This window comes from Anser cygnoides, chromosome 5, assembly GCF_040182565.1.
Source record: "Anser cygnoides isolate HZ-2024a breed goose chromosome 5, Taihu_goose_T2T_genome, whole genome shotgun sequence".
Taxonomy (NCBI): Eukaryota; Metazoa; Chordata; class Aves; order Anseriformes; family Anatidae; genus Anser; species Anser cygnoides.
In genome coordinates, this window is record NC_089877.1 from 6,097,852 (window position 1) to 6,124,438 (window position 26,587).

At 47.4% G+C, this 26,587-nt stretch overlaps 1 long non-coding RNA gene across 2 annotated transcripts in view; it reads left to right on the plus strand.

The window, feature by feature from the left end:
• LOC136790939 (uncharacterized) overlaps positions 1-26,374 on the plus strand; it is a 64,562-nt gene extending 38,188 nt beyond the window's left edge. The window contains exons 2-4 of one of the 2 annotated variants that reach the window (XR_010831862.1): positions 3,065-9,127; positions 9,331-13,329; positions 26,219-26,374. This is a non-coding gene — a long non-coding RNA (uncharacterized lncRNA). Of the gene's footprint in view, positions 1-3,064; positions 13,330-26,218 lie in introns of both variants that reach the window. The other variant, XR_010831863.1, reaches the window with a different exon arrangement.
• The last annotated feature ends 213 nt before the right edge of the window (positions 26,375-26,587 follow it).

Sequence of the window (26,587 nt, forward strand, 5' to 3'; positions counted from 1 at the left end):
AACCCACCTTCTCCTCTCCCACCATTTCAGGCCAACCTGAGCTGCAATCCAGCAACGCCTAGCAGACGCCATGCCAGCCGTTGGCCCACGTCACCCGAGGCATGAGGTGTCTCCCCTTGCACTCACACTATTGAGCAGCACATGGTCGGCTCTGGAAGTCAAGTCCAAGTTGAGTGTGTAACCTTACTCCCCGGTGACAAAGCTCAGCTATTTCAGCTGCGAATGTGCTGTAGCCGCCAGGAGGTCGGTGGTGCAGAATTCCTGCTAAGAATAGCTTCGGTGCAGAGGCTGGTCACGTAACATCTTCACACTGCTGCTGGCCACATGCACGTAGCAGACAAAGCGTCCGAACCCCCAGATTTTTCTGTCAGGGTTGTTGACAAAGTAAGCTTGGCACAAGAATAGTGTTGTGACCCATCCGCCATAGCCTAAAACATTCAATTCCACAGGATAGGCTGTAGGAATAAAACCAGGCAAGCACCCTAATTAATATATGCTTCTGGGTGTTCTGCAGTAGGGTGCAGGCCTGAGCCCTGACGTACTGTGGTCAGAGTGACCAGAACCATCTGTACTTGCAAAGCTAACTCTGTACTTACCCAAGCATCACACAAGTTGCCTGCTGTACTCTGTTTGCCTGGTCTGAGGTACACGTGACAAAACATGCCTGGAGGCAGCAGACTGAGGAATAGGCCCTGGGAAATATCATCCCCCAGCTGATGTCCACATCTTAATTTTTGCGCAGGAGCTGCTGCCTGGATGCTTTCTTCTCTGCTCTCATCCCATTTCTGCAGCCTGCATCCCCAGTTGAGTCATCCCAGTCAAGGCCATCACACTGGTCCTGGTCCATTAAGAAGTTGCTTAGCCTACCTAACACAAGCTAAGTACACTACCACCCTTGTCACAATAATACCGTCACCCATCTCATTTATCAGCCTACTCTTTTTCCTATACCAGGTCTATGCCCACTTTCTTTTCATCGTCTCACCTCAGTATTTGAGTTCACCGTTCTCCCATCTGCAAGTTCATCATAAAGCTGCTCTAGTCCCCGACACGTGTCCAGAATCGTAACATCCTTGAGGTTGTCAGAGAAATTCCCCCTCCTCAAGTCCTAGCACGACCCAGTCCACCACTAGGCCCTGTCCCTAAGCAGCTGCTCACTCGTAGCTTGAGGCACCCACAGGCCCTGTTGACAGGAGCTGCAGGTGGGGGAAAGCCCAGGCCCTCCCTTAGGGAGTCCCAAAACTGACTCACTGAACAACTACCAGCTGCCCCGTAAGGAGTACATGCTTCAGTGCCTGAGACTACCTCCACGCCATAGCAGTACGGTTACAAGTTAAACCCACGTTACAGTAATACAGCAGGACAAGGTCATTTCCCCTAAGCTGTGTTGAGGACAGGGGAAAAAAATAACCAACACCTTGGAGCATTTATCTTACCTGGAAAGTGAGTTATAAGCTAAGCCCCAGCTCTGGGTTTAGGCAGGACATCTGAGCCAGAATGATGGTGCTGGTGGGGGCCTGACACCTTGCTGGTGAAGGGTATTCACTGAAGGAGTAAACCCCCTGCACTGGTGACTGCCTTTCCCAAGACCCCCCCCCAACAGACCCACCGCTGCCTGCTGCCCCTCAGTACCAGCTCCCCAAAGCCTTTGAGCCTCACCGGTACCTCAGGTGCATGCAGCAACACCCACAAACCCCCACCCCCTCATTAGAGGATCACACCTCACGCCCAGTGCCCTTGTGAAGGTATTTCTCTAACTTGAGGTACTAAGTTAGCCGAAGCATTACAGCTGTTGATACAATAATATGTTGGACTTTTATTTGGCATTTCTTCTAATGAGATGTCACATACACGTTAAGATGTTTACACCAATATTTTTTTCTTCCAAGTGCACTACAGTTATGTGCTGCAGAGCTAATGCAAACAGCACACCTTTTTATTCAAATGTTTAGTGACCAAAGCAAAACTTAATTTCATTCAAAGCTGCAAACTCATTTTTTTAAAGTAAGAATTCACATCAAAATGTACAGTTTTATTCTGATGCTGCACACTAGCAGCCATTTGACATAGTCAATTTTTCACAATATATTTACAGCATAATTCTACACCACAGTGCCATCAAGACACCTGCTGAGCTACCCACTGCCATACCTTGAGTTTCTACCAAGTATTAAGTTTGACTCAACATCGCGTCTAGCCTTGAGTTGGGGCACATTAACAGTAGGTTTATGTTACACTAATGTAATACTCACTGTTTGTGCACAAGCGTTTAAGACCAAAGTCACAGAAATTGAGCTGAAGGGAATGGCACATTTATAGAGCAGGTTTGTTCTCATTTCCATCTGGCAAAGCCGTTGGCTGTCCTCAGCCTCAAACTGAGAGGACAAGCTGAAAGCCACCCGTTGGCCCCGTGACTGAGGTGTCCTCTTCAGGCAGTGCGGTTTGCCATCCCGATTACACCACACACAGAGCCTGCTTTCAGAGCTTTAAATGCACCTTGTTCTTCCAGGGTGTACACGAGTTTTGCTGGTTGGTCAACAAAGCTAGTGCGTACCTTGGTCCACCATCTGCAAGACCACTTTTAGTCCGGTGCTTTGCGTTGTGGCTAGTGAAGGTACTTTTCCTGACCTAGGAATAGCTTTGGACCAGCTGCTTTTGCTAAAAGAAAAGCTGGAAGATTTACTTTGCCCTCTTCCTTCCCCACGCATAGATACATAATATGTTCTGGCGCCTATGAGTACTTGAAACAAGAGATAATCGTTTGTCTTTATAGGCTGCATCAAATGGTGGATTTAAAACAGTTGGAAGTGTGCAGAGCAAGGATAGGAATGAGGAAACTTGGTTTGCCTCCTTGGTAACCAAATCTACAGCCCAGCAGGAGAACAGAGCATGATAATTGGGGAATTACAGCTGTTAGTCACAGAAAATATGCTGCAGTTGCGGGTCAGGGACCTGAGGTCATGGCACAGGAAGCAAAACTGTAATTTAGAGTCTGTGAGGAACTGAACTCCCTGCAAGCATTAGACTTCTTGCTACTTATAGCATCTCTACACCTGTTTTCCAGGATGGAAGTCGAACAGACACCACCACAAATTAGGAACCAGCACCAAAGAAACAGCTTGTCTACAAGACTCTGGACAAGAACTGTTTTTCAGAATAGGAAATGGGTATTGCATCAGTTCTGCTCATCAGCCCTCATCTGCTGGCAGCCCGCTTTCTAAGCAGGACAGTTTAGGTGTGAACGTCTCATGAGGGAGATGCTCTCATGAGGGAGATGCCAAAACTCAGTCCAGAGTTCTTCTGGGACACGGCAGCTCCTGTAACTAGCACCGGTTATTATAAGAGGCATGGAACAAAGGAACAAGTCCCAGTGGAACAGGGCTTGGCCTGGAGACCTCTGTATTAAGCCTGAGCCTTAGTTTTGTGCAAGTGACAGCTATTCCTGAAGGGAAATAAGGGATGAGAAGTGAAGGATGAAGGACATGACAGGAAATACAAGCGTCAGAAGACAATACAATTTCTACTTTCATAGTGTCCTTACTTCTTTCTGGTTTATCACAAAAAAGCGGCAAACTCCACTCAGGGACACAAGAGGGAACCCAACAGATACCCACAATATCAATAAAGCTATTCTGATGATCACTTGCCCAAAAGCCATTTAAAGGAAGCCAAGGAAGCAATGTCTTGATGCAGCTTGTGACTAAGACGCTTGCCAAGCACCTCTGTGAAGTGCTGTACCACTCCCTCCATTCGAGGGGAGCCGGTCCCATCCCAGCTGGGCAGGGTGTGCTGTCTGCTGTGCACCAGGAGCCGTTAGGTGGCTTCAGCTGTCCCCAAAGCATGGCAAGAGCAGCTCTTGGAGGCTGTGGTGACTGCACGCTGCCAGAGGTGGATTTCTACCTGGACAGACACCTTACAGCATTTTCCACATCACACGCCAAGGCAAGTCCTACATAGATCATGCCCAAAGCAACCTGAAAACTGGGCTCAGATTTCATTAAGAGCAGCTTTTCCAGACCTTGATGGCTGCAAAGTTTTGTTGCTCTTCCAATGAGTTTAAGCAATTCATAGCAGGTACATGTATTCACACTGTGCTGATATGCATGCCTCTTAGAAACACGAATGAATTAAAAATGTGCGCTTTACTTTAAGTTTTGATCCAGCTGACTCCTCACTCCGAATGGAATCCCTTACTGCCGTTACACTGGAGGTAGAGGGGAATTCTTATTTACGGCAGTTCTTCAGCCTCACCACCCTTGTCACATTTGGGTTTAACTTTTCATCTAGATAAACCTTATTGACTGAAGTTTGTGTGCGTGGAAAAGCATCCTTCTTCTGCCCTTAAATCAAGTGACCTCAGAGGCACAGCACCATCTCTCAGAGCTGAGAACTGGAGCACAGGGGAACTTGAGGGAAGCTGCATTTGTTGAGGAACAGACCAAACACCCACTGCACCCGGAGGCCAACTGAGAGCTGGAAGCCTCTCTTGCTCTTGCTGAGGCCCCTGAAGGCCCGCACCTGTACAGCGCAAGCATACAGCTCAGAGCCAAGGCGATACCCAGAGACCTCAGGCATAGGGCATAACTCCTTCAGGTGTTAATAACATTAATAACCAGAGTCCAGCATTCCCTTGCCCTATCGGCTAGCAGCCTTGACTTCCACCTGAGCCAAACTCATTCTTTCCGCAGCAGAGCAGCTATTAATACCTTCCGACTGCCCAGCACGGCTTGCTGACCAGTAGCCAGGCCTCTCTAGTTCTCCTTGAAGGCTGGCGGCACACCGTGCAGATCAACTAATTCCAACTATTTTGGGCAGGAAGGTATTTCAGTGCCCTAGGCCCTCGGACTGCCCTACGCCAGCCTCTGTTTCAAGGTGATATTTTATGAGTTCACTCACCCATCAGTTGGGTCAAGCATCACAGCAAGAGCTCTGAGGTAAGCAAGCCACCTGGGCTTGGGGGGTTAAGACCCATCCCCCCATACTCTGCCAGCTGTCTGGATGTCACTTTTTTCCTGACAAGTGGCAATTGCCTATCATCAAGAAAAGGAAGAGACTAATTTTCCTCTCCTTGGCAAATTCTCCAGGAGCTGTGCCCCAGAGTTACCTGTCAGACCAATTTGTACTCAGGTCAGGGTCTGGGGAAGTCATGCCAGGTGCTGGATGAAGACGACCTTCCTGCTCCGTTAGTAGACTGGCCAAGGCAAGTTGGCTCCCACTCTACTCAGAGGACAACCTGTGCAGGCATTGACACAACCCGGGACACAATTTATTCATGTTAATGAGAAAGAGTAGCCGAGATGCACCTCTGTCTTGCATGCTTCTCAACATTACCACTTAGCTACAAAAACAATATCTGTTCTTTTAAGACCTGCTAGGGAAGGTTATTCACATCTTGGAGCCCCACGCAGTGCCTTGCCCAAGAAGCGCCTACACCCACTCGTTTTCTTGCTCCAGGGAGCTATGGGTTTGCGAGGTTTTGGTGCGGTGCAGCCAGTACATCCCAGTAAAGTTTCAAGTCCATCCCAATAGTGCCAAGTACTCAATGCCATTTTTAGCATGTGGAATAAGTATTTAAGGATGGATCCTTCCCCAAATAGTTCCTAGACAAGAAGAGCCAATCAGCAGCTGTTTCTCTGGAAAAATCTTTCCCTGCACTACCAGCACTCCGTATGGAAGCAGAAAGACACTAGTTCTGACCCATAAATGGGTCAGATGACACCGCTAAATATACCTGGGACTATTAGCGCTAGCGTCTTCCTTCCAGTCTGCCTCCCTTCTTTGGGGTGGGCAGCTACAGCACCGTAAGTGACACCGCCCCTGCCCCAAGATGCAGCTTTCGTTTCAACACCACATGTGGATGAACATGGGGGGGGGGGGGGGAAAAGAAGCAGCAACATGAAATGTGGAAAGTAATACAAAAAGCTTCTGGGATATTAATAGCACGTTGAACTAATAAGACGCAGTCAAGGCTATGAAGTTTCTGTAACACCACAGCAGCTGCCACTGTGAAGTAAGAGACTGTAGAGTGGATCTGTGTTTACAGCAGTCATCCGAAAGCCTGGGTGTGTAATTCCAAATCAGAATCCCCACCAACACAAATACATTAAAAGCAGACAAAAAGCTCCTGTAAACCCAATAGGCACAATAGCTAGATTTCCATAAGAAATCATTCATACCATTACATGTCTTCTCCCAGATGGGTTATGAGCCTCACTGGACAGAGCATGGAACCGAAGCTCTTGCTGGGAGCAGGCTGCACTGCCAGCCCACATCCCACATCCCTTCCAGCCCTCTGCATGGCTTGGAAACCCTGCTGGGACCAGCCCCTTCAGCATAAGGAAGTCTGCCCCATAAGATTTTATGTTAGCTAGGGACAGGTTTAAAAAAATAAAATAAAATCACACCAAAACTACATACACATTTTCTTTTTACACATACTTATAGACTGTTGGTTTCTCTGTCAAGAGGTGAGTTTGTGCATCTGTTTCCTTCCCAAGTCTGATTCTTGAGACCAGAAGCTCCTTCAGCTAGTGTCAGCCCTGCTTCAGCTGCCTCCTGAACTGGGAAACCAACACCGGCCACACGCGGGGAGCAAACCAACTGCATGGAAGAGGAATGTCAAGGACCAAGTTCCCACCTCTGAAGGTAGACAACATGTTTCTTCAGAAGCGTCATCGCCTCGCTGTTCCTTTTAGTGAGAGGCCAGCCATGGGGAGGTCCCAATGCAGGCCCTGCGCAGACTGCTGGCACGGCTGAGCATGTGACAGGCAGTCACTGCCTACACTTCAAGGGCTGACTTGCTGTAAGCAATCCTCCAGAGCTAGGTCTACCCTTGAGCTTTTGCTTTGGCACGAGCAGGGGGTGGCAGCCTGAGACAGGCTGTCAGGTGTTTGATGTGCTCCCCCCAGCCAGGCAAGACCCTCACCGTGGTTACACCTAAGTACAGTGCAGGTGCTTGGCCCCACCGCCTGGCAAGCCGCTGTCAGACCTCGCTACAGCCTCAGATTCTCCCATCAGCTTCAAAGACTTGCTGTACATTTCAGAGACACCAAGAACTCATAGCGAAGTAGAGCAAAGATTCTTTTGGACAAAACCCTAGCAGACAGCTCTGTACTGAGTGTTCAGATGCTTCGGCCTTGAGAGCCTTTACCAAGTAGGCAGGGGATGGACAGATGGACAGACACACACCCCGGTGGGAGCCTCGGAGACCAGAAGGACCCCAGCGCAGAGAACAGGCCCCAGGCAGGCATGTCTCCACACAGCCTGGGACGAGCCTACGGCACTCACTGCACACGGCAGGCATTCCCTGTCACTGCCACCTGCGAGGTAGCACATGCTCAGCCAGCTCTGCCATGCCTCCTGTGCTCAAGAGCCACCCGTGGGCTTCAACATGTCACCACGGCCTAGCAGAAGGCTGGAAAGAAATACATGACCGAGGCCCCCCTCACAAAGCACAGCACCAGTATTCAGCGAGCCCTGTGAAATGGGGGAGAGAACTGACTGCGCTACAGACATGGTACCTGCCACGTTAGGAAGAGAGCTGTGGCTGGAATAGCCAAGTACCATTATCGCCCATAAACATTACAGCTATGGGCAAGGATCATGATCCCAGCACAGAGGAACAGATATACTTCTGTGTTATATTAATGTGTGTGAGTAGATGACCACAGTCTCTGTACCAGAGGACTGCAGTCAAAACCAACATGATCCCCATTAATTATCCCCTTGATAAGCTGCGGCTCTGAGTCATGGAAAGCCCTTGCCATGGTTCACAACTCCAGTGAGAGCTCTGAACCCTTCCTGGGCAGCAGCCCAGTGTTAGAGAGCAAGATATCAAGAAACAAGTGTTATTTTGGTAAGAAAGCTTTAGAGAATAGCCAGTTTTGTGAGTTTCTTTTAAGCTTTAGCCACAGGAATGGGAAGTTAAGTAAGGTAACTACTGTTACGACAGTTATCTAATGGAAGAGACAGGTGACTTGAAGAGAGCATTGCAGGTCATAGTAAAATTCCACCACACTTTGTTAGGTGTGTCCCATTACTTCCAGTAGAAGTTAGCCAAACAGTTGAAATCAGGTGTGCAGAAAATGAATTTAACAGTACTACCGAGTGGAAAAAGGATGGCAAGTACAGAAGTTTCCCATGAAATAGCTGTAGAAGTCTGAAGCTACTTTGGAGCTCTTACACCCTGCAGGAGTCTTTCAGGCTTCCCACACACTTTGAGGAGATCCGGGGTGCTGGTGCTGGCACTTCATGCTCCATTTGGGAGCAAACAATTTCTGTTGCACAAAGCTGCTAGAACTGACTTTAAAGCACACTTTCGGGCTGTGAGCAACGCTATCCAACCCGCCGTAAGTGCTGCTGGTAGAGCCATGAAAGTAATAGTACAGCCTATCCTCCCCCCAAGTCCTGCTACAGATTCAGCGGCTGTTTGTGTTGCATGTGAACAAGACAGCTTCAGTTCCCTCAGCAAGGCCAGAAGGCAAGAAGGAAGAGGAAAACCAGGATGCGATAGATACCATACAACTTGACCATCAGTAGATAAAGTTACAGCCCTGTTAAGAGCTGCTCAAGCCCAGGCAATCCTGCAGACAGCCACAAGCTTCTAGGGCTGCTGGTTGGGGATTGCCAACAAACAGTCAGTCACACTGACATGCAGTACGCAGCCCATCCTATTTGCACTACCCAGCTCCACCAAGGGAAGAAGCACAACGCACAGGAGCCCATTTGCAACAGGAGACTTCAGAGGCAGAACACAGACCAGAACCTTGTCGGGGATCCTTTACCCCGTTCACATGCAGAACCTGCAGAGACCAATTCACTTCAACCCCACTTCGGACAGGGAGAGAGGGGTTTGAGCACCAGCCTGAAGACAAAGCTCCCCAAGACCCAGCACCTGCAAGCATCCCCACTCAGCCCAGCACCTGCTGGCCCCGGCCCTTCCTCCCCATACCAGCCAGAGGTGCAGCCCTCATCGAGGCAGCTCTTGGGAGCCTTCCCAGGGATTACACACACAGCAGGGAGACCAGCAGCTCTGCACTGCATCAGGACACGCATATACAGGCTTCAAGGCACACTGCTCTCAGGAAAACAGCAGCTTCCCGCAGCAATTTATACCATCTGCTAAAAGGTAAGCGCAGTCTGTGCTCTACGTTCGATCGTTTGCTACCTGAGCACCACACCAAGACCATTCTCTAGAAGCAGACCAACTCTGCCACATTTTTCCCCCCCACTGTCAGTAAAGAGAGGGGTGCTCTACACAGAGGACAAGTGAGAGCCTAAAGCAAACCTACGACCAGTTCCCTCACTGTCCGCATCCTCCCCTTACTGCAGGGAAAGAAAATGCTGCAAAAACTGGAGCTGTGCTGTGATCCCACGCTTGTCTGCAGCCAGGTGGAAGCAGGGCATACGGCGCCGTGAGGTGAGCTGTGAGGACATGACAGAGATAGGAAGAGACGCTGCTGCGGCCCCCAGGGCTTTCTCAGCGCATCCTGTCACCCAGCGTAAGCATCACAGAGCAAACAGCCCGCTTACCTGAGCTGGGCACTCAAAGTGGTCAATCAAGCTCCAACATTAAATTAACAAACACTTGCCTGGGCACAAAGTTAGTAGCACAGAAGTAGGCCAGGTGGTCATTATATTGGAACCCAGTTTCAGCTGGAAAAAGCTAGCAAGACCAGAGAAGAAAGTATGTTTTACAGTTTCCAAGCTGGCGGTGTGTTAGGAAAATTTGTACTCCTTTGTTCAAGGCAGGTTCAGCCACGGTGAGAGGGCCCAAAAACAGGTTTTCTCAGTAGAAGGCTGATTCTTCCAAGCAATGCCTCTTGCCAATTGTAAGTGCCATCTGAATACCCCAAGTCTTTGCACAAGACTTCTAATACAGAGTTAAATGTTATAATACCCAAACTTATCTGATATGGTCATCTGTGACATTATCAGAAACGATTGAATAGGATGCCACGTGGAATTTCACGCAGAGCAGCTGTTGGTAATGCTATTCTGACTAGACAACATTAAGATTTTAGACCTTTACAGAGACGTATTCCTACCTCTGGTTGCAGACGGGGGGACACTTCACCACCCCCACAGCAGCGGGGAGCCAGGGGGTGCTGTGCCCAGGCGAGGGGCTCCCGGCCACCCCAGGGAAGGGAGCTCCTGCTGCTGCTCTGTGCAGCTGCCAGGACAAACACCGGCACTGTGCTCACACCTGCACAACAAGGGCAGTGGAAGTTAAAATCCCTTCCCACCGGGCTGCAGTGCATCCTCCCCACCCATGCAGCACCGTGGCAGAACTGAAGCTCAGGCTTGTAGTTCTCAGCTACACTGGTTTTACTAATCAAACCATTGTTCCTTCCGTACATTTACTTTCACCCACGGGTGGTTTAAGCACATAAACCTTTTCCTGTCCTGCATCCACAGGAATCAACTTAATCAGCAGAATCCAATTACAAAAAGTCTTAAACTACCTAAGTAAAACAGGTAACAAATTTAAATCCTAGGTACAATAAACTTGAACCAATGTAAGTCATGAACTAAAATAGCAGTTGGAAGCACAGGTAACAGCCAGCAAGGAAGCGATACACACAAGGAAGTGAGCCGAATGGCCAGGTGAATGAGCAACAAGCAGATCACAGAAGCGATACTGGCAGAATCATTTGCAATGTTGGTACTTAACCTACACACACTGAAGTCAAAGATTTGCTTACTCTACCACTGTGTCAGGGGTCAGTAACATTGCCATTTCAGTTCTCTTCCTCCAGCACGATCCCTGCACTGGGAAACCTGTGTGGTCTTGTACCAGTGACCATCAGTATGGGGTAACTTCTCCCTCCTCTTTTACTGTATCCATCTTCCTGAGTTTTAAACTTAGGCTTCCCACCAAGAGCAGGGAACTTCCTAGCTGTCACAACAGCCATAATCCAGGGAAAAGTTATTTTATTGCTTTAAGTACCATGCAGTGTGAAAGCTTCATGAGAGATGGGGTTGTATGCAGAAATAAGTCTTGGGAAGAAGAGGATGGATTGTACCTAAGGTCAGGACCCAAAGGGATCATTCCCTCATCTCTGAGGTTCCCAGAATTAGCTGGCTGTGAAGGCAGCCAACGTGCTCACTGCACAATGGAGCTGGTGATCAGCACACCTGCCCCTTTCCTTGAGCCCCCAGCTCCTTCTGGCTGAGCAGGACTCCCCCACCAGGGACTTACCACTTATTTCCACATTCCTGCCAGCACGGGAGAAGCAAGGAGACAGAGGGGCTGCTTGCCTGGAATTTTTGCTCACTGCTTCCATGGTGCACTAACATCCCAAACAATACCAGAGCTCTAGCAGATTTTTTTCAAAGTCTTAACTCAAGAAACCTTAACACCCCCATGCAGCTAAGAAAAGGGCATTGGCTCATGCCACCCACCACTGAAACAGACACCTCTAGGCTGGAACAGAGCAGCTGTATGACACCATGCAGCAACACTTCACAGCATCTAAGGGTAGAAAGCAATTAACCTTTGGCTGAATCCCCTTAGCTCCAAGTTACAAGAAACATTTGTTCTGTTTTCTTCTCCGCTCCCCCCAAGCCTGCACAGCTCTGCTCTTCTCATTAGCTTGCTGCCCAGGCTGCATTCTGGATCCCCAAACTGAGAATAATAGCCCTCAAATTAATGGGCTGTTTTTTTCAGATATTAGCTTTGGGTCTCCTTGAGATTAGTCTTTTTTTTTCCTAGATCTAATTGAAACTTTGCACTATTTTCTATGCTTACACAGAAGATTCATCTTCAGGTCCTCACCTATGGCAGAGCAGAGATTCGGGTCTGCCGCCTACATTTTGAAAGCCCAGGAATTATAGAGCCAGACATCCCCTAGGTTTTAAGGTCTGAATAAACATCTTGTATAGCACAGGCAATGAATGAATTACTTAAAATAGGAGGTAGATAAATGAAGTGTACAAGTCCAAATGTGTCTTACACATCAGGCAAGATTCCACCCACTTCATCCTCAGCACATACTTCCAGCTTTACCTGCCTTGTAAACCAAGATGAGCTGGTTCTCTGGCTAAGACCACCACCTAAGATCCACTGGTGAGTCCTGCCCTTGGAGGACCAGTATCTCTATTATCTAGGCTCCCTCTAATCAATGCAAATCACACAGACAACTCTCATGCCACATCACCAGGACCATCTCTGTGTGCCCAGTCCTTCCTTCCCCCACAGAGAAGGATTGTTCCTGCACTGTCCTAAGAAGTGTAAAATTCCCCACGGTTTTCACATTTTACAGCATGCAAGTCATGGACTGAAGTCCAGCTAGTTCCTAGTCAACATCAAGGAGGAAGGTGTATTAAGAGACCTTAAGGGGTTACTTCACACAAAGCAAAAGATAGGTGCCTCTCGGCATGGCTACAGGCTCACACCAAGACACGGTCACAGGCAGCAGGGCTCCCTGCGCCTGGCCACCCCATGTCCCCTTGGGCCCCCGGGCACCATGGGCCTTGTGTGAGGTACCCACCCAGAGCAGCAGCACCACCAAGGTGCTGCCAGCACTTCACACCCAGGAGAGGTGCTGCCAGAGTAGATTTAAGTGTAACCAGCACCCTTCAACGCCCACCATGGGTTTGGTGTCACGTTCAAACGTGAGCTGGTTGCGTTCATCTTCTCCAATACCTGAAGTCCCTTTTGTCTTAGCTATCTACGTGAAGGCTGTTCTAACACTCCTTCTGGGGGGGGCATGTGAGGAGGCAGAAAGCAAAATGAAGAGACCGAACAACACCGTGCTATCCTTTAGGAGTCGCCTCAGGAGTGAGGCAGGCAGGAATAGCCCTGTGCTGCCCACGTGCCGCCGGTGGGCTTACAGGAGAAGGAGCCCATGAACCCCCCACGTTCCAGGCAGCTGAGCACCCGGGATCGTTTTCACAGTTGAGGAAACTGTTTCACCTCAGCCCCCACAGACTGACCTTGGCAGAGCACAGGAAGCTTGCACATAGCAGCCATGTTTCTGCCGTGAGTAATGCAGCACTCTAAGTTCACGCTCTGTTTTGTTGGTGGAACAAACATCTTGTTATCACGTGAATAGGACATGGGGGGGACCAAACCACATGAGAATGTGGATATCGATGAAAGTTTAAGTCCGTTTTAACACAATCCTTCTACCCACGGAATGTCATCATTTTGTGCATCTTCTTGTCTTTCCCGCATAGTTTGCAATTATACACACAACCACATTTTCCAGCATGCTGGCCGCCAAGTACATAATTCTCAGGCTGAAACAACATACGCAGGACAGCATCTTCATCCAAAACTACTGGGCATGGATCTTGATTGCTCACAGCTCAGCTAAAGGGAAGAAGGTGAGTGGCTCTACGCTTACAGACAACATACGTTGCCTTACACCAATGTTTTCCTTCCTGTTTTGTGAAACCTACTGCATAAACTCAGAGCTCATCTCTTTGAGCTCTGCAGTTCAGGTTATAAACCCAGCACACACCTGACCGTAGCAGGAGTCCATTGCATGCTGCTGACCAGCAAGGAAAGGAAGAGCACGCTGGGACAGCCAGAAGTGCCAAAAACTGCTCACATACCTGCTGCCTTGACCAGGCAGCTTGGTTAGAAATTAAAAGTATTGCACTTAATGATTTGTAGCTAAATAAATTGCATTTGTTTCATCTCCTAACTGGAGAGAGCAACCCTCCAGTCTTGCAAGTACAGACTAACACCTCTGTGTTAGTGAGGAGAAAGATTCAAGAGTCATCTGTGTCCTGGAAGTGCTCCAGGACTGCACACCTACACCCTGCAAGGCTTGCATTCCTCTCTTAGCAGAGACAGCAGCTTCAGCAACTAACTGGGCTGAAAACATGGAAATCAGGCCAGGTACCTTACCTCTACTACAGTCACACCTGTAAGCAATTTAGATGCCCTCTGAGATGTAGCAGCTCCTGGAAATAAGAGCTAACAGGTTGGGCCACGTAAGCTGTAACCTGGCGGGAGGGGGCAGTGAAATTCTTCAGGGGTAAGAGAGCTTGAGTTCAGGAGAGATGCCTGCTTTTCTAATGAGAAAATGTGCCTGTTTCTAGCCCAGATGGGCCAGGCTTATATTTAAAAGCCTGAATCTAGAGCCAGTGACAAGATTGTTCAATATCTCCCTGCAGCAAAGCAAAGTGAAAGCATTACAGACATTTAAGTTCGTTAGGCCTGAAACTCTTGGGCCATTTGGCATTAGAAGGATCTACAGACAAAAGGAGAAGTAACACATTAAGAAGAGCATAGTATCAAAGTTCATATAGCTCATGGCTTTGCGCATTCTCACAGAATTAACACATCCACATGCATTAAACGGGTGGATGTATAAATAGAGCCTATCTTTGGCTGCATTAATACCATGCTCATTAGTACCAGTAGTGTTCACAGGCAACCCTTTTCTCCAGTCTCTTCTATGGTGCAACATACTGAACCGTACTAAAGTTTAGTCTATAGGCAGATGCTTCCACCAGAGTAGCTGAAGCTTTTCCCTTTCAAAACATCCCTGTGCTGAGTTCAGAAGTGCAGGACCACCTTGCTAAGGCCCAGTACTCTCAAGGAATTTGGGAGCTAAGCCAGGAGCTCCTGTAATGAGGAGGTCAAGAGTGACTGATAGTTTCTTACCCTCTGAAACACCAGGTAGGGATCAGTCAGCAGCGCTCAGGCAGTGGGCATGGCACAAAACCCCACAACCTGAAGGATGCGCCTGGGCAGGCAGGCTGTACGTGGAGGGTGAGCAGCACCACACACCTGCCACTGTCAGAGGTTCTGCAACGCTTCAGGTGATATCGTGGGACCACAGCTCTCAAGTATGGGAGCAGGATGACTCCTTGTGTGCACTCAGATCTCCATGGTCCAAGTTATCACAAGGCAAAGACAAGGCATCCCCTTGCAGCTGGTCCTACCTGGCAGGGGAGCCTCGGCACGGATACCCTGCCTGTGCTTCCTGCAGGCCCCGGAGCCTCGAAGCAGCCTTCCCCAAGATGGGGTGAGACAGCACAAGTCCCATGGTTATGCTCACCCTAGCCTGTGGCTTCCCCTGCATCAGTCACACACAGCACAGGCTTCCCCAGCTCACCCCAGGCACACAGTATTTTTGCTGTTGTGAAAAGAGAGAAGCAAAATAAGAAATGCATTCAGCCCAGTGCTTGGCAAAGCCAGGAGTGAGAGCACACGTATTAAGAACTTAGTGCAGAACTAGCATGCAATAAGCAACTCCAGCGAGCTCATGGAAGTTCTGTCAAGCATCCTTTCATTCCTGCCCTCAGATGGGCAGGTGCAGGCAGTAAGGCAGGAGTGCAGAAAGAAACTCTTAGCCCTCCAGACGGTATCGTCTCCAAAGCTGATATTAAAGCCAAATAACACAACCCATATACCAGCCTTCTTTTGTCTGTCATCATTCTTGCCTTATTGTCCTGGGCTTTGCTTCGTTCGCTGCGAGCGGGCATGCTCAGCTTCTCAGCCACATGCCAGCAAACGCGCTGGCACGCTGCCCACCCTAAGCACCGTGTAGGCAGGATGGCGCCTCCAATACTTAAAACAATATTTAATGTTTTACATCATGGTGGGGCTGCAGATTATTTTCTAAATCCATGAAGTAACAGTGGATCAGCATGGGGCTTGCTAATGTTGCACCAGGAAGTAATGCGTGAGGGGAAGAGATTAGTGTGGAGAACATGAAATTGTAGTCGGCGTTAGCTACAGAATAATGCACAGCATTTGATAACCTGCTCATCCCAGGCTCCACAGGGCATTTAACAGCAGACTCAAAGGAAAGCACATATGGAAGGAAGTCTGCACAAGCAGAAGATAGATCTCAAAAAAGCACATTACAAAAAGATCAAGAAAGATTTTGGAAGAAAGTTTCTTTGGGAACTGCTAAATATTGGCAGACACATTGCTTTCAGAAGAGGGGTTGCAAATGCAAGTTCAAAGCCTTAAAGATAAGCCTGTTTCTCATGCACAATGGCAATTCAATGACAAACAGGGAATGATACTCTCCGGTTGAGGCTAACACGTGCCACAGACCTTTCTGGTAACCTCAGGTTTGTGCTTACAAAGTACTTACAGGTTTGTTTTGTGCCACTAGTGCTAAAAACCACCTGAAGTCTTGAGCCAATACCATGGCACTGAAGTGATTAAGATGGTGGTATGAAGTGTTAGAGTTCAAGAACAATATCATAAGAGAAAATGAATTTGTTAATAGGAGACAGTGGCCACAAGCCACACAGAGGTATTTTACACTACCTTCCCAGCTGTTTGCTTGTTCAGTGACCAACAACATTATGAAGTTTCACAGGATTAGAGACAAACCCCACTTGGTTGCCTCACAATTGTCACCAGGGAGGGTGACAGCAAGGAACGTGACAGCATTTCCCAAACAGGAGTTTGGTAACAAATCTGTCCATCTAAGATGGACAATGAGGCCTGCTGACCTCAAGGTCAAGTTAAGTCTTAAATACTGCAGTTAAATAAGCCTCTTGTGCATTTGCATACTAAGTCCTTAGTATCTATTTTCAAGTGTGAGCAGAAGTGACAGCCACAGACAGCAAGATCAAGTAGAGCAGAGCAGGTATTCCTTCCCTGGAAGGAGACACTGACAGCACAGCAGCTTATCTTTGTTTCAGTACCAAAAGTAATATTTAGGGCCAGGCTTCAGAGAATTAACATGCACAGCAGACATAGCTATGTGCCAATTCCACAGTTCGTTATACAGCAAGACTTATATTTAAGACCTTTAGTCTAAAAGGCTTCCTTTATTTGATTCAGCGTTTTGCCAATTTTTAACCAAATGTTTGTTTTGAGGAATGAGACTTACCTGAGCTCACCCTAAACTCAAGTAATGTTGTGCAAGGTTTAACTAGGAGAACCTCTCCAACTTGTCTGGGGGAACTTGGGTACTGAGGTACCCTCCCAGCTGCATGCAGGGCAGTAAAAGACCCCATGCCCTCCCACAGCTTCTGAATTTTGCCCTGTAAGAGCAGAAACTTGCTTTTATTTAGACAAAGATTTAGAAGTCCTTGAAGTGAGCATCATAGTCTTGGAACACAAGAATGCTTTCTTCATTCTCTAACAGGTCTGCCTGGCCCCCAATAGGTTTTTCCTTTGGCAGCCTTTGTTTTCTGCAGTTTGGTGGCTGGACAATTATTCACACAGCTGATTTTTAGCAGGAGTCTGGTCAAAGGCAGTTTCATCACTTTACTTTCATCAGTAGCCTTTTCTGCCTACCACAAGAGCTTCCCTACACGTTTCTCTTGATACTTCTCTTCTTTAAGAGGGAATGACTACTTAATTCAGCTGTCTTCACTGCTTATTTACAATACTGGAATAAAATACATCTTTTGAAGATGTCTTTATCACAGCAACTGCCACTACCTTCCATGCACTTCAATTGTTTGTTTGTTTTGTGTTTTTTTTCCCCCCCACTCAGCTACTCTATTAAAGTTTTTTTCTTTTGAATTATTTCCCTGTGGATGTCTCCAACGGTTGCTGGATGCAAAGTGCATCCAAAACAGCCGCACTCCAGAGACACTCCTACCCTATTATTTCAAGATTTTCCTCTAAGACTTGATAGGGAGATGTGTGCTACTTTGTAGTATGATCCATTTCAACCATGTTCCAAGCAAGGCAGGTAACCCTACACTGTCCCAGTTTTATAAGAATCCAGGCAACTTAAATCAATAGCATAAAAGTATAGCACTTGCCATAAACATGGAACAGTTGCTTTATTGCACTTGTCAAATGCATTCCTCTTTGGTCACAGCTATGGTTAAACAAAGTTTAATAAAAAATTAACAAGTAATTCACAATAAAAAGGAACCAAAAGTCACAAAAACAGGGAGCTATAAAAAACATCACTTTATGCATTTGTATTCCTATGTTTTCCAACTGGTTTTCACTCTTCCCTCGGAGGGTTTTTTGTTTAAGCCCCATCCCTTGTTCATCACCTGTTCCAGACTGGAAGTGACACCTGAGAGACTCTTCCCTTCAGTTTCCAGACAGAGTACCTAAACAAGTAGTTCTAGGTGGTTTGACTAAGCTTATTTCAATTTTCTGGCTATATCTACACTGCCCCCTAGACCAGCCAGGAAAAAGCAGGCATCCTCACCCTCTCACCTGCTGAAGCTTGCTGGGGGACGTCCAAGGACTCCCAGGATTAAAGCACCCCTAGGCATCCTATCTTGACTCCAGCTATCTCCCATCTTGGTTTGACAAGCATGAAAATGACAGGGGAGTGCAGAGGCAGAGGGCTAGCAGGTGTGCCTGGAAACAGAAACATTCAACTCTGGGAAAAGTGAAAGGATGCTGCATGCGTGAAAGGTCTGCCCTATTTGCTAAACAGAAGCCGGGGAGAAGGATCCTAAAGCCATAGCTGTGCACGGAATTGCTGACATCACTGCCCTGGTAATTAACCTAGATAGCTTATTACATGTACAACCATCTGTCCACAGCTCAGCTTCAAGCCCCAGGTACTTGAGGGACAGCCCACAGGCTGCCATGCCCATACAGAGCACAGCTGCAGGGGACAGACCCCACGGCACTGCCAGCCCCAGACCTCAAAATTATCAGCCCTGCTCCAGGCTGGCTGTAGAGCAAGCACATGGAAGCCTAAGAAGTCTGGTTCTCCAGCAGCAGCCAGAGATCTCTCTAACATGATATTTAGAAACACAAACCCTTTATTTTTCAAAGCACTAAAACTAATCTAAAGGTATTTCATGTTTGCTAGAGACAAATAGCTTGTCAGACCCACTATAAAACAAACAGTGTAGCATTTTGATGTGGCAGGAAGCATAATTTTACCTGCTTTTACTGCACTGACCTCTGAACCTTGGCATTACAAGTGGAGAAGCAGCTGTGTATTTGGACTCGGGACACCCTGCTAAGTGCCTCAGTCCGTGGGGCAAGCGCAGCGAGTGTCACTCAGTGATTAGCACAGCCAGGGAGGGGAAGACCCAATGCCCCCCAGCCAAACAGGTGCACAGCACTGTCACATCCCCAACACATGTCCTGTGGGCTCACCAGTACTGTCAGCAGACTACTATCAGCTTAATTATCAGTAAGTGCAACAGGAGACTCCCAGTGGCTTAGCATCCTAGTCATTCCTGTCAGAGGCTTACTTTCTTCCAGCAATTTAACAGGAAGGCTTCAGAGAATACCCTATGAAAAAGGCTAGCGTGAAGTCAAGAGTAAAATAGATATTTTTGTCAAGTCCACCAGGAACCTAGTCAAGAATTATTCTAGTATGGGAAGTGTAAAGCTCATAACACAGTAAGAACCTCATGGCGTTCATTAAAATGAAGTGTAAGAACATTAAGAGTCCAGCACTTTTCAGTCATGGGTATCTTTCAGTAATCCTGCAGGCCCAAGGGTCCATATGAAATGGTCCTGAACACTGCCTGTTACTTGAGAAAGCAAGGGCACCTCCAGCACATTAGCATTTGGGCCCTGATCCAAGAAAGCACTTAAGCACATGCTTAACTTTAAGCACATGAGTGCTCCCACCCACATAAAAGGTCCACTTATTCACTCAAAACTCAGCATCTGCAGAAATACTTTACTGTATCAGCTTCTCCAACGAGCATCTCACAGGATTATGCCCTATCAAGTGACCCTGGAGAAGAAACACCACCTAAACCAGAGCGGACTTGAGGCGGGGCTGCCAGCTCCCAAGAGCTGCCCATGCACACGCTGCCCTCCCTCTGGAGGCCGGCAGCCGCCCCGGCCCTCACAGCAGCTGCACGGAGCCTCTCCCGAGGGCAGCGTGTCTGGAGCTGCCATCCAGCCATCGCTGCCCGGGTCTGAGGCAGCCATCTGCAGACTATTTGCTCTGGCCAAAACCTTGCCTGCTTCTCTGAAGGCTGGGGTGCAGGACGGCGGGCCTCACAAAGCGCTGCACCACACACAAGCTGCGAGGTGCTCCCAGTTCACCACAAACAAGGAGTTACAGGATGAAGGCAGCAATCTACTCCAGGCTGCTTGCCTTGGAGCAGCCTCCAACACCTAGGATTACATGCAGAAGGGGTGGTGAGGGGACAGGAGCAGCCCAGAAGTCGATGTATAGGGGCAGAGGTTGAGGCAGAAAAACCCAGCTCTAAGGAGGCAGTGGAAAGAGACCTGCCAGCATGTCCCACGCTCAGTTTAAGAAGCTCAGCAATCACCAATATCACCTACAGCTCGGGATCCCACAGCAGTAGTACTCATTCCTTCCTCCAGCTACATTCAGAAAAAAATGAACCGTTCCCAGTGACAGACCAGGTACCCTCAAGGTAGCCCCTAGCTCAGCTATCAGACAGAAGCCCTTGCCCAAAGGCCTACTTCAGCCTACTTCTGCCTCCGTGGAGGGATGCCTGGGTGCTGAAGGCAGGATAGCAGTACGAGCAACAGGGGAACTGCAGGCTCAGGTGCTCCACACAACACCCCTTACACTACATGGCCTTAAGGTTACCCCTACCATTAGAGATGCAGAGCTAGTTTTAGAGTAAGTTGTTACTCGTTACAAGCTAGTATACCAGTTAGTAGAAGTTCAAATGCAATTACATTTGAGGAAAGCACTAGGGAAAAAAACAGCAAGACAATGTTTTTCACAACCACTAATCTGAACAACGCTGCTGGGCCTGAGCCGTGCAGCCCTGCTTTGAGCTGCAGGATAAACCCCTGGCCTGCAGCACAGCTACGTGGTGTTGCCAACCCACCCGAGGTCAGGGTGCAAGCAGCAGCCAGCTCACATGAAAGAAAAGCCCTCGCTGCTGTTCAGCACAGGGCGGTGCGGCAGGCTGCTTGCAGGCAGGGAACACGAGCTGCTTGCACGGAGCTGCGAGCTGGCCACCCACCGCACAGGTTCCCTACCTGCTGCTCCACACCAGAGCACGCCCTGCGTGCAGGATGCGGCACAGGCACCTGTCAGCTGTCACCCAGTGATTTGTGACACATCTGAGGGGGATGGCTGGAGCACTGTTTACAGCCCTAGGTCACCTTTGGCCATGTGCGTTCCAGCTGCTGGGAGCACTTTCCTTACCGATTCAGATCAAAGGCTGCACCAACACAAACATGAGTTTCACAAGTCAGTCAGCTGCACGCTGTACTGAAGGCCTGCCCGAGATGCTCTTCAACACTTCTCTTACCGTGCCTAAAACTGCCCAGCAGTTTGCAGAAGGACTAAGATCAAGAAGACTGTATTTGTAGTCTCAACGCTAGCACCAGAGGATGCGGTGACTAGGCAAGACTTAAGAGTTTTGTACATACGGGAACAAGCCATACTTCTTACTCAGCTTTCTGTAGTGAACTGAATGCAAACCAGCTTTTTAGTGCTTAATCAGATACAGACTACTTCAAGATCTAAATACAACACTGCACGGCACCTGACAGAGGGTTTCAGGTGGTCTTGGTAAGAAATTCTTCATGCTTAGCTGCACCATTTTAAGATTAGAGGAACAGGCATCCCTGCAAAGAGGTCAGCATGCAAGCCTTGTTCGGCAAGAAGCAGGGATGCGCAAGGCTGGGGTTAGTCACTGGTCAGACTGAAGCAGATGCTAGAGAAGCTGAGGTTTCCTGCACTGCTACTTTTGGACTTCTAGTACCAAGGAATAAAAGACAACCACGTCCACATCTGACTATTTTACATTGAAAGGAGTGTAACCAGCATTAGCTGTTTTCTATGTGTCTGGCAGAGATAGATTCATCATCAAGAGATGTTTCCTTCCCCTGACTTAACAGCTCTTCAATTTGTGTGGCCCCTCTATGCTAGTATATTGTTTGTGCTTTCTACAGGACCCTACTTTAAAGTATGACATGTTTACGTAAGAGGCATTGATGGCTAACACAGGCTTGGGCTCAGTAGGGCATTTGGGACGGTGTCACAGAGGAATGCTCTCCCCTGATTTATGAGCACGTTCTAGTTACTCAGGTGGAGCAGCAAGACCTGGCGGTAAGCACCACCGCACAGATCAGATGTTTTAAGTTCATAGATCAGCCTGAGGCACTGCCAATCACCACAGGGTTGTGGCAGCAGAAGCTCAGCCCTCTATTTTTAAAAATGACAAGCAGCCTGAAGAAAGAGAAGCAGCCCTCCTCCTCAAGCCTTACAGAGCAAGGTCCTGTACCATTCTTAGGAACCCTGTTCTGCACTTTGATGACAGCACACATACAGATTCAGAGATGGAGATGCTTCTGCTCACCTACAAGCTTGACTTTTTATGCCATTCTTTGTTAAGACATTTTCAGTTCATTGTTTCCAAATGTTCTCTCAAACTACTTGAAAAAACCTTCACCTCCTCCCCTTTTACTTACAATGGGCACAAGTGGAAGAGGCATTCCTTAGAGCCCTTTGACTGCAGTTTCCATGTTGGAAAGCCTGCTCACTCCCCTGACCTCCCCCAACAGAAATCAAGTTTTAGAGCATCACCTGCTTCCCCAGCAGCCAAGCCCCATATCCAGCCTTTGGCCAGACCCTATCTATGCAAGGCATTTCACTGAGAACTGAAGACATTGAGAAGTTTCCCTCATTTCCTTCATAGTGTGAACAGTTTGCTCGCGTCTGAAGTCTGTGCCTTTAGGATTCAGGGACTCAGATTTATTTTCTCCTTATGCTGTTACACCATCCTCTGGTATCACCAGCTTCGCACTACAGCTCTGCAGCATTACTCCCCTCTAGAAGCCTGTAACAAACTAACATGCCTCCCATCAAGTACCAGGGGATTAAGTTTCATAAGAAGAGAAAGAACAGAAGTAGGAAAACAAGTTCTCCTTTGTATTTCTTATAATAAAGATCCTGGAGTTAATTGGAGTTAATTTAAATGAAACCATTCAGGGTACTATGTGCCTCTAGAAAAACGGTATGAGGACTTTGGTCCTAAGAAGTCAGTCTAATTAGGCAAGGCTGCTGCTCTCACTGATTCTGAATGAATTACTCACCTCTGTGGTGAACACACAAGCGATAACTTATTGTGAAAGCTCTGTGAGTTTTGTTGTCTTGCAGACCCAGGCCTACTATCCTCTTTGAGGAATGCCAGGACACCCCCTATGGTAGGGTATTAAGCAGACTCAGAGTTCAGCTCAGAGACAAAAGACACCCCCAGACAACCCAGTACATCAGCTCTGTACATGGCAGTTACGTGTGCTGGTAGTTAGCCCATTGCAGATGGTTACAGATGCAGAGCAGCCATTTCACCCAGGTTCCCAGACAAGTACTCTGTGTTTTTACAAATAAGCAATCCACTTCTGTACACATACCACTCAAGGAACAGGAAGAAATGCCAACCTAGTCAAAATCTAGGAGAAGCTGATTACCTTGCAGAACAGGAGTCACTTGGAGCTAGCCTGTTAGGGAGGTTAGCTACCCTGCTACTGGCTCCTGAGAGAGGCCGTCTGCTGTCCTTGCACAATGACCATTGACAATGGACAAGTGCAAGTGTTTGTTTTTTTTTTTGTTTTGTTTTTTTTAAGTCTGTTTAGTAACATAGTACAGAAAATACAACTCTACATGTTAGTCTTTTCTTTTGAAGCAATAGGCTCAGGAATAATGGTCCTCACTCCTACTACTAGCATTCTTTAACCTTTGCCACCTTTCCATGCCAGTACTGTCTGTGACACGATAATTCAAATGACTAAAAAGAGGCAAGTGTACAAAATACAATCTTGATGATTACCACAAAGCATTCTCCTGGGAACAAGAGAATACCTGTTAAAACTAAGTTCTGTAAAAGCGCAGAAACATACCAGGTTGTGGGGGCTACCTTGCCCTGACGCACACTACAGTGGTTATACTGGGAGACTGGGGGCTTCTCCAGATCTTGATTCCAAGATTTGAAATGCTAACTGAAAGTCTAATCTGCAATTAAAATCTACCTAATATTATTTACCGATTGTGTAAAAGAGTAATCAAAGATAAAGAGATCAATGAATAAGAACTGCTTTTCTTGAAGAAATATAAAACTCAGTGTTATTCTCACTGCATTTCTTCAAAAGTGATCTCCAGCCTAGCTCTCTAGACAGAGTACAGCCCTCTCAGACTAGGCTGCTCAGGGCTCCTCCAGTCAAATTCTGAGCATCTCCAAGGGCAGGCATACCACCTCCTCTTGGGGCCCCTGCTCCAAAGCCTAGCATGCTCCCTGGGAATATTTTTCAAGCATCTAGCTGGAAATCCCCTTGCTCCAAGTTGGACCTGTTGCCCCTCAGCCTCTCCAAGTCTGACTCTTACCTTCTATGCTCTCCTCCAACAGGTAGACGTAGACAGCGGTAGGTAAAGCTTCACCTTCATCTTCCCTTCTCCAGGCTGAACAAACCTAGCCCTCTCCTGGTGTATCACATGCTCCAGTCCCTCACCACCTTGGTGGCCTGTTCCAGCATGACCATGCCTTTCTTGTACTGCGGAGACCAAAACTGGACACAGTCAACCCCTCAGATGCCATCTCTCAGGCGCTGTGAGATGGTATCCAGCAGCTCAGGATGGTGCAAAGAGCAGTGACTGACTGAAGACTATTTGTATGGTTAAACTCTACCTGTAGGAGTTACCACAGAAAATGTCAATACAAGTCATAGTTTAGGTATTACGCTATATAATTGGAGACTATGTGCAGAATGTGGATATTTCCATTTATTTCTATTAATTTACATGTGTGCAAAACTAATGGTTTTTAATATGGAATTGTGTTCCCAGATCTGAGGTCTGTGCAATCATTCTTCCTTTTCCAAAACATTTGTAAGTAATGATGCACTTTTTTTTTTTCTTAGTACCAGAAAATACAGTAGACTATGTGGCATGTCAAACTGCAGTTATCATCAACACATCCTCAAACCATCAGGCCTTTCACTGCTAAACAATCTTGGTGTATTCTTCAGGGTTTTCCTTCACGTATTATTTCTGTGAGAACTGTAATTTGTAATCTTCTCCATGCTGCTGAACACAGATGGTAAAAAAATAAATCAGCATCCAAGTGAAAACCACAACATGAAACCTAGTTTGGATGGGTTTCATAGGAGCTTAATAAAATTATCTGAAACAAAACTAGGGGATTGTTTCGAGTTTGAATGCAGGATCATTCAAGGTGAGATGCCATTTTGTCCAACCTCCTGCTCAAAGTTGGGCTAGCATTAAAGCTAAAACCGACAGGAGTTCCCTCTCAAGGTCCATTCTTCCAAGAGCCACAGTCTTTTCAGAGTAGCTGTTTCAGTTCCAGCACTGTCAACTCTTTCATAGCCCAGCACTACCCATATGAAATACCCTCTTCTTTTGAGGTATAAACTGGGAGCGAGTTGACATATACTAGTTTACCAGTTAAAGCAAATGATTCTCATTTTCTAAAGGAGACCAGCCCACAAAAGATTCTTTTGAAATCTCATGCTCCGAGTAAACACTGCAAGGTCTTTAGTGGGAATATACACTGCTTTTAATATCTGTAATGACAAATCCATTCTACCAAAACCAAACAGCAGGGAAAAAAATAAAAAAGGCACAAATCACAAAAAACTCCACAACCACTGGTGCCTGGTTAGATGGAGGCAGCCACAACTTTAGTCCCAGCATACATCAGCGTTTATAAGAGAGACAGAGGCTGAATGATTTGGAGAGGTCCAGTGAACTGGTTCCTACCACAGGACTCAATTATTCCCTGCATGTTCCACTCACGTTCGCCATGCTTGCCTGGTACAAGGATAGGCTGTGTAAACCTAGCGGGCAATCCCATTTTGGTTCCAGGCTGTGGGAAAGGTAATAGAAGTTTCCTTTGTTTTCCATCTATTGAAATGCTTTTAGCTCCTTTCAGATTTGTCAAAACAACAGCTCACTTAAGGAATAATCTACTGTTGGCTTAAACCTGTGTTTGGTACAGGCTGCTAAATGCCTTTCTCAATTTGATATGCTACACTGACATACTGCACCTTTTTGTACCTCTTTCATTCCCCTATGGTGGATATAATTCAAAGGTATTACATGAAGTAATAGCTAGCCCCAAGCGAGTCAGCTAAACCTACAAATTGATGTATAATGAATACGATGTAGTCAAAGCTAATTAATTGCTCTATATTCATCGTCATTCTGCCATTACAAAGTTCCTTCCCCTTCCTCTCAAGGGCTTTCCTCCTTCACTCCATACTGTTTCTGACTTCTTCCCATTGGTGTCCAAAGCTCTACAGCTTTCTTAAATTAACACAGGATTCTTCCCCAAGCCTACTGACATTATTTCCATGCACATTTGTCTGAAGTTCCTGCTCTGTTTCCTTCCAAAGGTCTTCAGTCCTGAAGATCTGAACTGAACACAAGTCATCAGTGCCTTCTGAAATACGACTGCAGACATCTGCTGCTGGCTCCTCTCCTGCTTTGCTCTCAGAGACCTGTTCTGAAGGCAGCTGAGTCAGAAGCGAGGCGCTGGACCTACCTTCTCGCACTATCTCCTTTCCTCCTGTTTCAGTGGAGCGACGACCAGGTAGGGAGCAGGCTTGAGCCCTCCTCACACGCCCACCTTTCTGAGCAGCAGCCAAGGCACACCCGCAGAGCTGCACCACACCAGCTGGCAGCTGGCACTGTCTGTCTCCCAGCAGCAGGGCATTCATAACCATTGACAAAATGCTATACACTTCCAACGTGATGTCAGCGTG